The following is a 19,470-nucleotide window of genomic DNA, read 5'->3' as shown; positions in this document are numbered from 1 at the left end:
TTTGCCCACAGCCCCTTGCTGTGGCAGGGAAAGGGCTATAAAACCCTCGGCCCTGTCAGCCGTTGTCATCTAGGTGAGAATTTATCTGGTCTCGGGGTGCCCTCTGACTGGATTATTATGAATAATGAATGAAGCTCAATGCCACATTGAAGCATTAATAAGACCGGGGGAAATTCTGCACGGGGAGGAAACGGCTCCTGGGCCGGTCAAGCCAAAGGCAGCCGCAATGTTTCCCAGGGTTCCAATTTGGGGAAGAAAGGGACCTCCTCTTTATCCCAAAATTTGGTGGTATTCGTGTACTTTGATTGGTAGTCACTATCAAATCATTTATATTGCATGGATTTTATCTTGTAAACAGGAATTCTACTTCACTCTGTTGGTTTCGAGACATTATTACTGTAGTTCATAGGGAGACATGATAGCAATGTTCCAATGTTTGAGGGGCTGCCACAGAGAGGAGGAAGGGGGTCAAGCTATTTTCCAAAGCACCTGAAGGCCAGACAAGGAAGAATGGATGGAAACTGAACAAGGAGAAATTTTCTGACAGTCAGAACAGTCATGCGGGCCCTGCGCTTGCCTGGCATTTAAAACGGGCCGCGTGGAGGCTCCTGGGAGCGGCGGGGCAGGGTGGGAGGGGTGCAATAGCAATAGCAATAGTTAGACTTATATACCGCTTCATAGGGCTTTCAGCCCTCTCTAAGCGGTTTACAGAGTCAGCATATCGCCCCCACAGTCTGGGTCCTCATTTTACCTACCTCGGAAGGATGGAAGGCTGAGTCAACCTTGAGCCTGGTGAGATTTGAACAGCCAAACTGCTGAACTGCAGTCAGCTGAAGTAGCCTGCAGTGCTGCATTTAACCACTGCACCACCTCGGCTCCTAGGGTGGGAGGGGCCAGCGAGGGGTGGGATTTGCGGGTTCACCAAACTGGATAGATCCCTAGCTAGAGGGTCACCCAAACCATGCGAACCTGCAGCAGCCCAGCCTCTGTCTTGGCTTCAAATCTCCAGGTTTTTAGACAGAAGTTTCTCTAGCGGGATAAACACCTACTAAATACCTTAAAACACCCACAGCTCAGTTCACCCTGCCCCAACTCAGTCTCAGTAACCCAATTTCAACACTGGTATGCCAGGAGGAGCATGGAATGCGGGGCCTGTTTTGCTTTTAAATTATTACCACTTGCAGATTTCTCCACTACTTACAACAGTACATTTAGGGAGCGTTCAAAGTTACAAGGGCAGCAGAAAAAGTGACTGATGACCATTTTTCACAATTTAAACCTTTGCAGCATCCCTGGTCATGTGACAAAAATCCAGATGTTTGGCAACTGGTTCGTATCTTGCCTTTGCTTTTGGTCCCAGGATCCCCTGATCCCTTTTTGCGATCCTCTGGCAAGCAAAATCAATGGGGAAGCCACTTTCACTTCACAAGCGGGATACTAATTTAACAACTGCAGTGACTCACGTAACGTCTGTCGCTTGAAAGGTTGTAAAATGGGGCAAAATTCACTGAACAAATGTTTCACTTAGCAACAGAAATTTTGGGGGCCAATTGTGGTGGTCATACGTGGAGAACTGCCTGTGTTATATTTGTGTTTCAAGAGTAGTAGTTTGTAGTTTGTAGTTTATTATGATTTATAGGCCGCCCTTTTCCCTGAGGGGACTCAGGGCGGCTTACAATACATGGGAAGGGGGGTGCAAAACAAAAACACAAGACAGTGCATAAATAAAATAAAACAATAAAAACACAACTTTCATTCAACATTCGGGTGGGGCAAATTAGAATCTTATCCCCAGGCCTGACGGGAAAGCCAGATCCTAAGGGCTGTGCGGAAGGTCTGGAGGGTGGTGAGGGTGCGAATCTCCACGGGAAGATCGTTCCAAAGGGTCGGAGCTGCCACCGAGAAGGCTCTCCTCCGCGTAGTCGCCAGTCGGCAGCAGACAAACAGCTCCTCTCCCATTTTTTTTGTCACAATCTTCACAATAATCCTGTCCTGAACAAAAATGTCACTCATGAATATTGGTGAATTGAGATTTGAAGCCAAAATCTCCTTGATTTGGCTTACGGTATAATCTAACCGTTGCCTTCCAGTCATTTTACATTGCAGTCCAATCAGCTTAAATACGAGTTAGTATTTCAAGCATTCCTGTTTCAACCATAGCATAAGACAACCTGTTTTAATCGGCTTTATCCTTAATATTCATTTTGGGATTATTATTTTTAAAGAAAAGGCATAATACTTCTTACCCAGTGAGGCAAAAAAAAATGTTTTCTGTGCAGAAACAATGGAGAACTTCGGATCTCCTGCGCATCATCTGTGAATCACATACTGTATATCGTTCCAACCAAGTTTGGTGGCAGTAAGGATGTCTACAGGTAAAATCCCACACCAAAATAGCTATTTGTCATGGCATAATCATTGCCCTCTTTCTGGCAAATTAAGCTGATAATGGATAAATCACCCCAAACCTCAACAAAGAAAAAAGAGACGAACATTTCCTCCTCCTCACCACTTCCACACCTCCCAAAGCTAAACCAGAAACCATTAAAATGAAGTGTCCTCTTCCATGAGGGAAAAATATGTTCTCTCTTCCCTCAGGTCCAGCCGCCTAAGGAGGATGAATAAGAATCCTAATGAAAGGGATTCTTTATTCTCTCATTACGGCTCAAACCCAACATTCCTCAGAATTTAGAATCATTAACAACATTAAAGCTTCTTTAATATTTGGATTTATGACTTCTAAGAAGGAGGGGGAAATGAGTATTTTGCATGTTTTAATTCACAGGTCTTTTTTAAACAATCCAACCCCTTTCCCCCCCCCCCAAAAAAAAATGGATTTATTTCCAGCTACTTTCCTTGAGGGACCTTTGAAATGCTATATTGCTACTTTTCATGTTTTTTATTTGCCCTTTGGAACAATAAAGGCTCAAAGGTTCATAAATATGCATTCTGTAAATGTATTATGCTGACAAAGTGTTGCTCAGATAGCTGTTCTCGCCTTCGGGGAATGAATAAGTTTACAGCATGCTTAAACAACAGAGGGAAGGAGGGAAGGAGGGAATGGGAGGAGAGCTGCGTCAGCGCAGGGGTAGAAAAATGGAACAAAAAGGCTTCTAGGATGCTCACAGAAGAACCAGAAATAACGCAGGGACGTTGGTGTCAGGGTGCAATAATGAGAAAGGGGAGCAAAAGGCATTAACTACTAATGGGTCGGGTGCTGTCATCGTTATTTTTACTTTGCTATCAATTATTCTTCTCCAAAAAATCCCTGCATAACTTAACATTAAAAAAAAACCTCTAATTTTTATTCAGCAAGCTTCCAAGGGAACTTTCGTTCTCTCACTTCAGCTTTTATTAGCACCAACCCCCTATGAACCCAAATAGAGTTTACTGCTCTCTTTTTTTTTTCTGATTTGGCCCTCAGGAATTCGGTCGACTGATTATCAATATAGGAGACATTTGAAGAGAAGGAAATATTTCCTCCCCACCCGCTTCTTCTCCCATTGTTTTATATCCACTCTTAAAAGACCCCACCGAGAAAATAATATAGAGCAAAGCCTCCAATATTCTTTGGTTGCAAATGTCTGAATAATAGAACGTTTTAATTGCCTAATTGCAAACAGCCAGAGTATTAAATATATCAACACACTCAAATTCATTGCAATCAGATAATTTGGATATGTTATGCCATGGACTAAATACTCTTTCCATCCTAACCAGAGCTTGTCGGAGCAGAGAACAAGCAGTACTAATGATTAGCATTATGATGGGAACTATGAGGACTGGCTATGCTGTTGTTGTCTGTCTTTTATATTAAAATAAGGCAATTAAATTGGTTGGGAAAAGAAAAGAGAATACGTATCTATTATTTGCACTTCTTCGTGATTGGTACTTTTTGATCTGCTGTCCCCTAATACTTTATTTATTTATCACTTATTTTATTTTTACGTTAGCCTTTTATAAGGGTAAATCCTGGACATGCTCCTGAACCTGTGGCACTGAATGCACCAAGGGCCCCATTTTCTGGCCATATTGCTAATGGATCAAATATCTTATGTATCTTGAATTGGATGCTTTAATATTTCCTACTGGTTCTATTGTTTTTATTGTTTTAAAATGTTTTTTAATTTATAAGTGTAATATGTACTCTGAATTGTAAACTGCCCAGTCATTTACTGAGATGGGCGGCTATAGAAATTGAAGGAAGGAAGGAAGGAAGGAAGGAAGGAAGGAAGGAAGGAAGGAAGGAAGGAAGGAAGGAAGGAAGGAAGGAAGGAAGGAAGGAAGGAAGCTTTTTTTACTTTCTTACAAATCTTCCTTCCTATTCAATTGAACAAACATTTGGCATATCATTACAGCACTATAATACCATTGGCAAAATCATGTAACTCACAACATCTGCTAGAATTCCAGAGTAGAGGGGGGGGAAAGAAAAGTTGTCCCCCAAAAGTTGCTCATCAAGAAAAAGAAAGTAAGTGAATGCATCTTTGCTAGCATGTCACTCAAAAAGATGCACATTTTAAAAGTCCTTCACACCACCCCGCAGTTCTGCAAGTTGCATGTGTCAAAGAACAATGTGCTTGGGGCAAACCCCAATCAGACCACACTTATGGAAACATTAGCCAGTCTTCCTCCTACTCACTCCCCAGAGCTTTATTCCACCTTAAAAGGAAATGCTGGGACATCCCCTACTTCCAATGAGAGTAGAAGAGTAGAAACAACTATTAAATCAAAATTAAATCATGGGCAATCTATTTAAGGCACCCAGGAAAAACAAGACGAGGGCCGAGTCTTGCCTTTGTGCAGTTGGTGTAAGATTGGAATATCTGGCATAAACGGGTGTAACAACCGCCAGAGAAAAACCTCTGGTGGCTTTCTGCAACCCTTCTATTCCTCTTCCTTCTTCCTGGAGAATAAGATGAAGAAGCCCTCTCTAGGCGTCATGAGCTCAGACTATGAGGGCTTTCAAATGGTTTTTCCATGTATGTACACATACATGCACATACTTGTGTATCACCACAGGAAAAGGTGAAAAGTATTATCCTGAGCTTTCACATGATATTATAGAAGGGACCTTGGAGGTCTTCTAATCCAACCCCCTGCCTAGGCAGGAAACCCTATACCATTTCAGACAAATGGCTATCCAACATCTCTTAAAAACTTCCAGTGTTGGAGCATTCACAACCTCTGGAGGCAAGTTGTTCCACTGATTAATTGTTCTAACTGTCAGGAAATTTCTCCTCGGATCTAAGTCGCTTCTCTCCTTGATTAGTTTCCACCCATTGCTTCTTGTTCTACCCTCAGGTGCCTTGGAGAATAGTTTGACTCCCTCTTCTTTGTGGCAACCCCTGAGAAATTGGAACATTGCTATCATGTCTCCCCTAGTCCTTCTTTTCATTAGACATACCCAGTTTCTGCAATCGTTCTTCATATGTTTTAGTCTCCAGTCCCCCAATCATCTTTGTTGCTCTTCTCTGCACTTTTTCTAGAGTCTCCACATCTTTTCTACATGGCAACCAAAACTGAATGCAGTATTCCAAGTGTGGCCTTATAAAGTGGTATTAAGACTTCAGGTGATCTTGATTCTATCCCTCTGTTGATGCAGCCTAGAACTGTGTTGGCTTTTTTTGGCAGCTGCGGCACACTTCTATTTAAACGGTTGTCCACTAGGACTCCAAAATCCCCCTCACAGTTACTCCTGTTGAGCAAGGTACCACCTATACTGTACCTGTGCAGTTTGTTTTTCTTGCCTAAATGTAGAACCTTACTTTTTTCAGCATTGAATTTCATTTTGTTAGATAGTGCCCAATGTTCAAGTTTGTCAAGGTCCTTCTGTATCTTAAGCCTTAAGTCTTCGGGAGAGTTGGCTGTTCCTGCCAGCTTGGTGTCATCTGCAAATTTGATGAGTTCCCCATTTATTCCCTCATCCAAATCATTGATGAAGATGTTGAAGAGTACTGGGCCTAAAACAGAGCCTTGGGGAACTCCACACCATACTTCCCTCCATGTAGATGCAGTTCCATTGAGGATTACACATTGAGTGTGGTTGGTCAGCCAGTTACGAATCCATCTGGTGGTGGTGCTGTCTAACCCACATTTTTCTACATTAACTAGTAATAGGTTATGGTCTACTATATCAAATGCCTTACTGAAGTCCAAGTAAATTATATTGACAATATTCCTCTGGACCACTAATTTTGTCACTTTGCCAAAGAATGCAATAAGATTAGTCTGGCATGATCTGTTTTTGACAAACCCATGTTGGCTTTTGGCTATTACTTTGTTTGCTTCTAGGTGTTGTATAATATTATATTACTATAGGAGTTATGGGAACAAATGAAAGGAGTATGGTCCACACACTTTTACTTCCTCAATCCCTCTTTGCTTTGAGTAATGTTCTTTTTTGTTCATTTTCCCCCTCCCCCCACAAAATTAATCTGGCAGTGGAAAAAAGGTTGGGATCTTGGTCCACATGGAAATCACCCTCTCCCCACCAAAGCCCTTGTTAGCTTCAACAGGAAAGAACTGCTAATAGATGTAGTTCAGATTGTAAAATTTTTGGCAATATTGCTTCCATTGGGAAGAATTATATAGCAGTAGACTTATATACCGCTTCATAGGCCTTTCAGCCCTCTCTAAGCGGTTTACAGAGAGTCAGCATATTGCCCCCAACAATCTGGGTCCTCATTTTACCCACCTCGGAAGGATGGAAGGCTGAGTCAACCCTGAGCCGGTGAGATTTGAACCGCTGACCTGCTGATCTAGCAGTAGCCTGCAGTGCTGCATTTAACCACTGCGCCACCTTGGCTTAAATACATCTTCTTCATCATCAACATCACTATCCTCATCAATATAATAGAAACAGGTCCAGAACATTGCCATGCAGAAGCCGATGGAGGCAACATAGACACAAGCATCTCTGGTCTCTCTTCTGCCAATCTTGTCAAGCAAAGCTCTGCTGACAATCATTTTCCTCTCTTGTTATCCATTGATAGGAGTTTTTTCATCTGTGTAAGTGTTTCTTAATCAAAAGAAAGATTTCCACACAGCTCCAGACATCAAAAGAGTACTTTTTCCCCTTTTACTATACTTTCCCCTTTTTTGAAAGCTATTACGGTATCAAAGACTTATTCTGTGTGGAATCTAAGGTGAATCTCTAAAATAATCCTTCTGGGATACAGATGAAAAATGGAGCATACGTGTTGGCCAGAAATATCTAATGCAATCAATTTCAAGAGGGGGAAGGGAGGGGAAAAGAGGAGTGGGGGAGCTCTAATACTTCCCTGATGCAGAAACTGGCCGCTATCACAGGCAGTTTTCTAAGCTGGTTGGCTTTCTGGATTGACAAATTTGCTTCTGCAGAAAAGTTTCTGATGAATGCAGCATAATAATATCTTCTAAAAATCTTGTCGCAGCTGATTAGCAAGACTTAGATGGAAGCGATCTCTCATTGCTCAAAAGATTTTAGAGCCAAACCATGGTAAGAGATAGAAAGAATGTCAGAAGAAAACAGCAGAACTATAATAACAATGATCAGGGCCAGTTTGTCTGATAATGTTTCTGTTGGACACAAATGTGTCCAAACTAATCACTTGAGCCTTCATTCCAAATTCTTGAAATCCATCACTAAATGTTGGACAAGAGAGTGGTTCTCCCCCCAGTGATATTTGGGATGTTTCCTTCATTAGCACATTTTGGATAATTGACGGATTCCCCGCCTAGCTGCCCAGAGTCATTGGGAATCAGGCAGCACACAAATTAAATAATAAATAAATAAATATAAAACAGAGTCCCCTTTGTACAAATTGAGAAAGAACAGAGGGGTGTATGTATGCTTCTATCAATATGGGACTGATAGCATTGATTTGGGAATAGAATGGGTTTGGGGAGAGATGTGCAGAAGAAGGAAAAGCAGCTATTCAAACAGGAAGGCTGCATCTATTCCAGATGTTGGAATAGTTACTTGAACCTGTTAACCTGTTCTATAGCTTTACCTTCTGCAAAATAAAGGTGGGAAATATTGATCAGGAATGCAGGAATTATTTCAGAATTCTCTACAGTATGGAGAAGAGCTGTGAGTCATACACAATGTTCTAATTTGCACATGGCACCTGAATTTATATTAGTACAAGGGCCAGGAGGGACATTTGGAATTTTAAGAATACATCTTGAAACTTTCACAAAGTGACTGCGATGGAGAATGTCGTAACCCATGAAATATCCTCTACAACAGTGGTTCTCAACCTTCCCAATGCCGCGACCCTTTAATACAGTTCCTCATGTTGTGGTGACCCCCCAACCATCAAATTGGTGTTTCGGTTCCTAAGACCATCGACAATATGTGTTTTCTGATGGTCTTAGGCGACCCCTGTGAAAGGGTCGTTTGACCCCCAAAGGGGTCCTGACCCACAGGTTGAGAAATACTGTTCTACAGAGTCTGAAGGTGGTGAGGAAGGATCCAATGGGCTCATGACAAAAAGAATTGTCATGTAAACATTGAGCAAGTCTTCACTATCCCCTATTCTTTATTGGTTATTGATGTTTTCTGCACATCCTGAGCAATTAAAGACCAGAGTCGTATTAGCTGTAAATGGGAAATCACAAAACAAAACCACCTTGCAGAATTAAAGGCATCTCTTACATCTCCTGTGATTTTTGGTCCAAGCTACAAGTGACATTTGTTTCTTTGGCCTCTTAGGCCAGTGTTTCTCAACCTTGGCCACTTGAAGATGCCTGGATTTCAACTCCCAGAATTCCCCAGCCAGCGAATGCTGGCTGGGGAATTCTGGGAGTTGAAGTCCAGACATCTTCAAGTGGCCAAGGTTGAGAAACACTGTCTTAGGCCACAGGTATCAAACTCACCGTGTCATGTTGCCGTCACATGACATTTCACAATGTCGCTGAACTGGGGTGGATTTGGCCTGCCCTTGATGCACCTGGCCCGCGAGCTGCCAGTTTGACACACCTGCCTTAGACTAAATTCAAAATGATGGATGTTGAAAAATAGGATAATCTTTTCAAGGTTTTCCATCATTTTCTTTGTTTTTCTTGGGGTTTTTTCCAGTCTTATGTTATTCTGTGATGGAAGCCTTAGACCATGGATGTCAAACTTGATTTCATTGAGGGCCGCATCATGGTTGTGTTCATCCTTGGGGGGGCAGGGATGGGCATGGCCAGCTTGATGTCATTCATTTTGGGGGTGCCTATGGCAGCCTGAGCACTCTACACGTGTCCTCAGGGCCACAAACCCAGAAGAGAAGCTGCCCAGGGGGCATGCACACGCTGGAAAATGAACTTCCGGTTTCCAGTGCATGCATGCACACCACCCAGTTAATCTTCCGGTTACTGGCACTCATGCGCACACAACGATTAGCTGACCGGCACGGATGCACGTGCTGGAAAACGGAAGACAAGTTCTTCCAGTTTCCAGCGCTGCCACATGCACGAAGCCCAGAAGAGGACTGGGCAATGCTGCATGTGCTGGGCAACATGGCTCCGTGTGCCACTTCGGGCATGCATGCCGTAGATTCTCCATCACGGATCTAGGCATTGCAGAGATTTTTGCAAACCAGAGATGATAGCTGTTACATTTCATGGTTTAAGGAAGCAGAGTCATTATATCAAAGTTGGGTTTTTGGTCACTCATAATGTACTTACGCAAATAATGTTCACGTCTTAAAACTGGATGTGGAACTCAGGACTACTAATGTCTAAATTAGCTCTGTAAACCATTTAGTTTTACTGCTACTGACAGTAAAGACAAACAAACCTGTAAAATAAAACTTCACTCCAATCTGGTCCAGCCACTTAAACAAACCCTTAGCTGACTGCTGCAAGAACTAAATGTTTACTAGGGGAATCTTTACTAGGATTGCCTGTACAAGGGATTTCTTAATCCTTTGCTTAAAGTTATAATTAGGAAAAGAACAATCTGAACAGATGGTGTTGCTCAATATACTCATTAATGATGTGGAAACAGAGGGCGAACAATTTGCAACTGACATAATTATTTAGGATAGATATAATTAGAGGCAAATGGGCCTTTAAGGCCAAATAAATGGTTGAATTTGTAACAGCCAATCGTAGGGGATGGAAGAATCTGTATGGATCGGTTCAAGGTGGTAAACATAATAATATGGAGTTGAATCAACTTTCATACAGGGAGTGATAGGCCCAAAGTGACTGTACTAATATCAAAGTAGAAATGTTAGCATGTGGCTCCTGATTCTGGAGAGAGTGTTTTGCTTTGAGTCATTTATTTTGTTTTTTGAAAGCAAGGTTTATGTCTTGGCATAATAACATTGTGTAACAACAACCAGTTTAAACATGAGATGAGCGTTTAAAAGATACAATGTCAAATTTTAACAGAGCAACTTCAGACCTCTAGGTACAATGTAGTGGAAATCAAAGAATAAATACATCTTGGAGATAGAGTACCGTATTTTCCGCTCAATAAGATGCACCTGATCATAAGACGCACCTAGGTTTCGAGGAGGAAAAGAAGGGAAAATAATATGTAAATAGAGGGCCATCTCACTGTGAATATGGGGCGCCAAATACGGAGCAGCACTATAGTGACGGCTGAGGCGGAGCCTGAGAGGATCACGGATAGGTGCCAGCTCTGCCTATTGGCTCCTGCACTGCGGGAAAGAGAAAGAGGAGGCGGGGTTCAGCACTGTAAAAGGACCCCATCACTGCAGGCCAACTGCTTTCACCATATTCGTCCCATAAGACGCACCGTCATTTCCACCCACTTTGGGAGGGGGGAAAGTGTGTCTTATGGAGTGAAAAAATATGATATTTAGAGATGAAAATCAAGGCAGGGAATTTTTTGTAGCTGTAGATTGTAAATGTGAATAAGGATCTGTCAGAAAGATTTACGATGAGATTAGCATTCTTGGAGTTCGTTAAGGAGATCTACACACTTATAATTGGAATAAAATCAATGTAAGTCAGTTGCAAGCAAATATATTCCTCAGAAGGACCTGTATGGCAGCTGATACTTGTGGCTGGACAAATACTATTTCATCAACTTGAGAACATGGATTGTTTGAATGATTTCAGAAGTTTACACCAGGAAAGGATAGCCTATTTACTGTTGAAGGCCTGGCCCCATCACAACTAATCAGAAGATGGTTAAGCCTTAAACAAGGAGTAGGTTGGGCAGAATCAGAAAAAGATGAAAACTGAGCCTCTTTTTAGAGGGGTAGCTGTCACCGTCCTCACATGTGGAGAGTCCAATGCAGAGGTGGGTTCCTACCAGTTCGCACCTATTCGGTAGAACCGGTTCGTCAAATCTACTGAACCGGTTAGAAGAGGTTCCACCAGTGGACCCGGAAAGCAGGCCACACCTACAGAAGAGGTTCCAAAATTTTTTGAAACCCACCACTGGTCCAGTGCCAAAATATGGTTCCACTTTTTATTACTGTAAATTTATTGACATCCTGAATTCAAAACACTAAACTGGGGGATTAAAATATAATCCTAAGAATTATTGTGATATTTTAAATTTCCATACATGCATCCATTTATTGGATGATTTTTTTAAATAATTAAGAAAGTATTATATTGACAAAGTAGATTCATTTCTCTAATACTAGCTTTACTTCCCTCCCTCCCTCCTTCTTTCTTTTCTTTTTTCTTTCTCCTGCCTTTCCTTCCGTCCTCTTTCTTATTGACATTTTCTTAGGACTACAAAAAAAAAAATCTGAATTGTCTGCATTGCTTTGCTGCCATTTGGTGGATGTACTGATTTTACAACCTAAGTACTATACGACGTATGCCTTCTCCCCCCACCCCCCCCGCACCCCTCTCTCCTTCAGACACACCCAAGTAAAGCTCCATGCTACAAGATGTCATGTTAACCAGTGATCTGAACTGATCTCTTGCGAAAGGCTTTTGAAATTAAAGGAAATTAAAAGGGAGAGTCACATAAGTCCCTAAAGCAGAATAGGCTATTTCCATCTGTAATAATAAGGCCAGTTGATCAGCTGACTGGAGAATTCTCAAGAAAACCATGGAGGCAGCTGTTACCGAAATAGCAAAAATCCACTTGGCAAGACTCTTGTGTCTGTAAGAATGATCTGAAAAAAATTCATTGGGTACAGACATTTGAAACTTTTTTTTTCCCTTCTGACATCCTATTTTTATGGGGAATAAAGAAGAAAATTATTGAAGATGGTTCTGCATTCACACATATGGTAGCTTTCATTCAGACATTCCTATATCTCAAGGGTGAAGAAGGAGGGCACCATTCCCAAAGAACACATCCAATAACGAGGGGGTGATATTGTCTTGCCCGTCAGTCATCTAGTCCAGTCCTTTAAAATATACATCAATAGCTAAGTCATTCCTATTAAATTGTTGTTTAGCTTGATTAATAAGTATATGAAGTAGGTAGAATAAATCATGATAAGAATTGAAGAACAATATTAGGCTCTACTTGAAGACCGTGAGCCCTGGGACTGAAGACAGAACTGGACGCTACCAAGTAGCTGCTTTCAGAATCAAAGAACCACATGAGATGTATGCCAAAAGTTATGATGTTGGATTGAAACTCACCACTATTGGGCATAACTTCAAACAATATGAAATATTTGAGCTGGCATATAAACTGGACACAATGTCCCAGGCACTTGGCAATTTAAATCCTACCTGTAGGATATATTTGTAGATGTATTGTGCCTCTCTATTTAACAGTTACTTGGGAATGTTTTAGAATAGGACACAATGAAGAGTTTTTTTTGTTTTTTTTAAATGTCCTGTTACGGAGTAAAAATAATGCCAAGATGTTTTCCAAAGGGGAAAATGTTAGGAATATAATCTAACAGTTGGGTTGGCAATATATAAATCATGTAACAATGTTGTATCTGTTTCTTTAAATCATACTGTAAAATGTGATTGGTTGCTGTTTTCCCTCAATCGGCCATAAGAGGGAGCCAGAATGACCGTTAGCTCTCTCTCTGTTTCATTAGATGCTGGGCTGATCTGATCTGAGTGCCGTGAGCTATTGTAAGTTTTGCAACTGCTAGCAAACTTTGAGTTCTGAACTGATTATATGATACTGGACTATGTTATTTGGATTATCCCTTAACTGAAAGACATTGATGACTGACTGCATTGTCCGTGTATGACTTGGACTGTTTGATGGACTCTGATACCTCTATTTCCACGAAAGTAAAAGCCTATTGAAACTGCAGTGTCTCTGTATGCTGGTTTGTGTGTTCTCCAACACAACTCTCACAATGCTTCGCTGAACGCACTCGCTCTCCCAACGGGGAGCTTACCTAACAATAGTCATCCTATCATAGACATAATTTTAAATGCGTCTCCAAGGACTCTTTAATAGATTAAATGTCGAGAACCAAAGACTGTATTTTGATTTTGCCAATGTATGAATTTATACTGAATATAAAAAGGGAATAATTGTGATCTCTGAAAAGTGCAATTGTACTGCCCCCTCAAAAAGTCTAATGTTCTACTGAAAGACAGTATTAAAAGTAAACATATGAGTATACACATTGCATACTCAGAAATATGCAGAAGTTCTGGAAATGAATTGTCTAATTTGATTTTAGGATGTGAGTTTGAAATAAATCTGTATGTAGAATTCTTGGATAATTGTAAGGAATCTTGCTGTCTTTCAGATCACCGAGACCAATCCCTCTTCACGCGTGCCACACAGTAACTGAATTTGAAAACTACACAATATGCATTAAACAGATGGCATTGGGGAATGCAATTCCATAAGCCAGATTCATTACATTGAGGAACCTTTCCCCATTAGTCTCCTGCCACAAGTCAAAGGTTATGGGCACGTATTATGATCATTATAGATACCGAAGCTGTTCTTGCTTCAAACATAATGTGGAAAAAGTGCTTCAGCACTTCTACTAATTAAAGCAGTTTCTCTCTTTATTTCTGCCTGAAAACATACTAAGCTGCTCATACAGAAATCTGATGCAGATATGTTTTAGTGAATAACACAGAGATGCTTATGATCTAAAACTCCTTTTCCAATCATTTTGAAGCTAGAAAACCTTATAAGCATGTCCAGTTCGTTTCCCACATTTTCAGTTCACCCACTGTTTTTTAATGTGTACCTAAAAGGGAGTTACGCTCATAAGAGATATTCCACATGCAACATTTTGCCTCCACCTATGTTAGAAGGGCTTCGGGGCATTTATAACGAAGAGGCCACGTAAGAAAATAGCTGAGTCCCTCTCAAAGCCATTAGCAGACCACTATATAGATCTCGAATGTGAAAAGCAGGTGGATATACAGTATATGGGGCTTTATTAGCCTCATCTCCACATGTCTTTTTGTCTGAATAGGCTTCAAGGAACTGAAAAGCAAAGCCTTGATGATGCAGCTTAAGTGTACTTTCCCATTCTTGGTGTCATGTTTTACTAGAATTACTAGAACAGACTTCTGTATAGAAATATATTTCATTTAGGTCCTTCCTGCTCTACGGAATCAGACATGCATCACAATAAATGCTTGTTTTGGAATATGTTATCTTTTTTTTTAATGATTTAATTTTGAGAAAAATTTAATTGAAAAACCATGTATTTTCCAAGGCACCTGAAGGCCAGACAAGGAATAATGTATGGGAACTGATCAAGGAGAGATTCAACCTAGAAATAAGGAGGGATTTCCTGACAGTGAGAACCATCAACCCATGGAACAGAAGTTGCCTTTGGAAGTTGATGGAGCTTCATCACTGGAGGCTTTCAAGAAGAGATTGAACTGCCATTTGTCAGAAATGATGTAGGGTCTCCTGCCTGGGCAGGGGGTAGGACTAGATGACCTATAAGGTCCCTCCCAACTCTGTTAATCTGTAATCTGTATTTTCCACGGTCATTCTAAATCACAATGTTTTGGAAATCACATGGAGCATTTCTTATCCCTACAGTAGACGGGGCAGAGACAGGATATTTGCAGATGAATGTTTGACATATTTAGGGTTAGCAATACTGCAGTTGCTAATTAGACCGCCTTTCCTATTAGTTACATGTAACAAAGAACTGCAGAAGTGGCAATCCTTGTAGAATTGAGATTTGATTTACAAGGCTAGCAATCAGACTGACAATTGAAATCAAACTGCACATTAGTTTCTCCGCATTCTGGGCAAGCAGGTCAATTCCTCCGATTGGTTACCCCGAGAGGAAAATAAAGCATAGCGGAAGAAGCACATATTATAGCATAGTACACCTGTGCTAGCTATGGGATCAATAGCCTCTATCAGCAGGACTCTACTTAATGAAGCTTAGACTGGGTCATAAGTCTGTTAACAGCTGTACGTTAACACCAATTCCGATAGAAGCAACCGTTGAATCCAAATAATTGCTTCATTTTTTCCCCCCCTAGCAAGGAGATTTATGAAAACATCGCATGATGTGCATAAGACAATCGGGCATCAAACCTGCAGCAGGGAGAAACTCTCAGGTCATCTGAAGGACAGCAAACTAAAATGCAAGACAAGAGTTGATATGGCTGCTTATTTTGCTTTCCATAGGCAGTAATTTTATAATCTGTTGATTTTATGACTCATATAATACAGCTCATTTGCACTCAGTTGAAGTCTTACATATGAAGTTGGAAGGTGGCAGACTGTGTGTGTGTGTGTGTGTGTTTATGAGTGACAGTTGTTTTCTAGAACTTTTGTTTATTCTGTAGAAATAGTGATAATTAAAAGACCCCAAGTTAATTAGCACTGCAAGGTATTTCAGGGGATGCTCTTGAGTTTTTCAGTGACATTCATTGAATGGTCACTCAGTGAACTGTTGTAAGTTGTCGACTACTTGTATTTTAATACTGATAGCAATAGCACTTAGACATATATACCACTTCATCATGCTTTACAGCCCACTCTAAGTGGTTTACAGAGTCAGCATATTGCCCCCAACAACAATCTGGGTCCTCATTTTACCAACCTCGGAAGGATAGAAGGCTGAGTCAACCTCAAGCCTGTCAAGATCGAACTCCACACTGTGGGCAGTTTGCCTGCAATACTGTGCTTTAACCACTGCTCATATTACATGTTAAAAATATAAAATATATATATTTTTATATCTCTATTGCTGCTTACTTTTTAAAAACTATTTGATGGAATTCTCACTGATTAAAGTAATATTATAGCCCTCCCAGAGTGCCTCTTTGAATACACACACACAAACACACATACACACACACACACACACACACAAGAAAGCCAAATGGTATGTTTATTTGCAAATGGTGAAGAGTTGGGAAATGAATGTAAATGAGCTATATATATTAGAAACTAGTATGATGTTTCTGTTTCTTAATAGATGTGATGAAACCTCTCCATAAGGCCTGACTGGGCTTTGGAAGGCCCATTAAAGAAGGTTTCCAAACTAAAACAAAGGAATTAATTATAAAATGTAAATCCAAAACATAATCTGGTAATAATATGTTCTGTGTAAAAATGTCCCTACTTAAAACTTTTAATTACTACCAGCCTTATATTTTTGCTCTGGACTTACTGGTTCGTGTTACATAACTCTAAACTTAACTTGACCTCATTTGAATGTCTTTTTTATAATTTACCTAATTAGCTTCCCAGCCGCTCATAAACTAGAAGATTCTAAATTATTTTGCCCTACATGCCTTTTCCAGTAAAAAAAAGTTGTAAGTGAATAATAAGCGGGATCAGGATAACCCAAAAGAGAGAAGCAAAGGACTCAACTCTTCCCTTTGACCCAACAGTAAATTAAAATTATTTGGGTTTAAAAAACATACCCTTAGCTAGCAAATATTTTATACAAAGTTATTGGGGAGAAATAATTAAACACCATCACATGCAAAGTTAAATAGGATTCTAGAAAAAAGTGCATGTAGAACTATACCCATTTTTAAAAAAATACTAGTGTGATACAGCAACCTTCACTTGAAAATAAAGATGAGAGTTCTTGTATTGGAGCAATATGTGGAGTTTGGCAAATTGTTAGGAAAGTCCTTTCTGGAGCCGCGCCCTTCTTCTGAAGTTTTGCTGATAAGGGCATGGGGAGTTAATTTTTTTAAATCAATACCTACATTTTTCTTAGCCAAATCCACTGAAATTTGCAACCAAGGACATATTCACTGAACGCCTTCTAGATCCTAGAATGTTGGAAGGAAGGGGCAGTTCTCTATTTCATCCTTTGAAACTAATTTTCCTGGAATCCTACACAACCACCAACTTAAAAATTGTATAGAGCTGTAAAGTTGCATAACAGAAGTATCTGAAAATCTACTTAAACAGGGAAACGATTGGAAGACTGTGTACAGGTTAACTCAGCAAATGAAACAAACACTATTTTCATTTATTACTTCCTTTGACACAGCTCCTCTAATAAGGGTTGAAGCTCCGCCAAGAGAGTTGAGCCTTACATTATAAGTTCTCCCTCACCTCGCCTCCAGTTTTTTAATAATAGCAATTAGACCTATATACCGCTTCTTAGGGCTTTCAGCCCTCTCTAAGCGGTTTACAGAGTCAGCATATCGCCCCCAACAACAATCCGGGTCCTCATTTTACCCACCTCGGAAGGATGGAAGGCCGAGTCAACCTTGAGCTGGTGAGATTTGAACAGCCGAACTGCAGAACTGCAGTCAGCTGAAGTAGCCTGCAGTGCTGCATTTAACCACTGCGCCACCTTGGCTCCAGTTCAGATGGAAGCCAATGAGTTCATTGTATCCTGTTGAAATCACTAGCATGGAATGCATAAAAGTAGTACTAGTAGTAATAGTAGTAGTAGTAGCAGCAGCGGCAGCAATGTTGACAAGAAAGTGTGTACTATGGAACTTTTTTAATGTAGCAAGAAACCAATAATCATTTATAAATAACATTATTGTATAAAGGTAAAGGTTTTCCATCTCCAGTCATGAGGTGGTGCTCATCTCCATTTCAGTGGTCATGTGGCCAGCATGACTCTACTCTGAGGAGCATGGAAAGCTGTTCCCACCAAAGTAGTACCTATTTATCTACTTACATTTGCATGTTTTCTAACTGCTAGGAGCTGGGCAGCCTGGAGAGGATTGTCAGGAAAAGGCCGTTCAAAAGTGTTGAGGTCTTTCACAAGGAGTGGCCTGAGGATGGAGTCAGTGCATCAAGAGCCGCCACACACAGACGGATCCTGGACATGGGCTTCAAATGTCGTATTCCTCTTGTCAAGCCACTCCTGAACAAGAAACGTCAGAAGCGTCTTACCTGGGCTAAAGAAAAACAGACTTGGTCTGTTGCTCAGTGGTCCAAAGTCCTCTTTTCTGATGAGAGCAACTTTTGCATCTCATTTGGAAACCAAGGACCCAGAGTATGGAGGAAGAATGAAGAGGCACACACTTCAAGATGCAAGTCCAGTGTGAAGTTTCCATAGTCTGTATTGATTTGGGAAGCCATGTCATCTGCTGGTGTTGGTCCACTGTGTTTCATTAAGTCCAGGGTCAATGCAGCTGTCTACCAGGAGATTTTGGAGCACTTCATGCTTCCTTCCGCAGACAAGCTTTATGGGGATGCTGACTTCATTTTCCAGCTGCCCACACTGCCAAAAGCACCAAAATCTGGTTTAATGACCGTGGAATTACTGTGCTTCATTGGCCAGCAAACTCGTCCGACCTGAACCCCAGAGAGAATCTATGGGGCATTGCCAAGAGAAAGATGAGACATGAGACCGAACAATGCAGAAGAGCTGAAGGCCGCTATTGAAGCATCCTGGTCTTCCATAACACCTCAGCAGTGCCACAGGCTGATAGCTTCCATGCCACACCGCATTGAGGCAGTAATTGCTGCAAAGGGGGCCCAAACCAAGTACTGAGTACATATGCATGCTTATACTTTTCAGAGGTCTGATATTGTTCTATGTACAATCCTTCTTTTATTGATTGCATGTAATATTCTAATTTTCTGAGATGGTGGATTTGGGGTTTTCCTGAGCTGTACACCATAATCATCACAATTATGACAAATCACGGCTTGAACTATCTTGCTTTGCATGTAATGAGTCTTATCTCATATGTTAGTTTCACCTTTTAAGTTGCATTACTGAAATAAATGAACTTTTGCATGATATTCTAATTTTTTGAGTTTCACCTGTATGATGAATGAGGCAGCCTTTGCTTTCCTGTTCTACTATATGTATTTTTCAGTGTACAGAACCACATGCAAAAAATATTTTCTTGTGCTAGAGAGATGTAGCATTAACGTTTAGTGACTCTTAAGATTATAGAAGTAGAAATTTAAACATGTAAGGGGTTGGTGTATTACATTCTGGTTAAGGGTGAACCTTTGGAGAACACAACCTATTATCTAAAAACTGCAAATAAAAATGCTTAATTTTCACATCTTCATCATATCAACATCAGCATTCTAATAAATAGGCAGATTCAACAGAAAATAAATTTAGGTGAGTTTATTTTACCATCTATTTTATGTATGTATTCTTTATATAAGATATTGTACAACATAAAACT

This window comes from Thamnophis sirtalis, unplaced genomic scaffold (assembly GCF_051295495.1).
Source record: "Thamnophis sirtalis isolate CommonGarterSnake01/CBP01778 unplaced genomic scaffold, rThaSir2_p1.2 scaffold_7, whole genome shotgun sequence".
Classification (NCBI taxonomy): domain Eukaryota; kingdom Metazoa; phylum Chordata; class Lepidosauria; order Squamata; family Natricidae; genus Thamnophis; species Thamnophis sirtalis.
Note: the sequence above shows the minus strand (reverse complement) of the source record.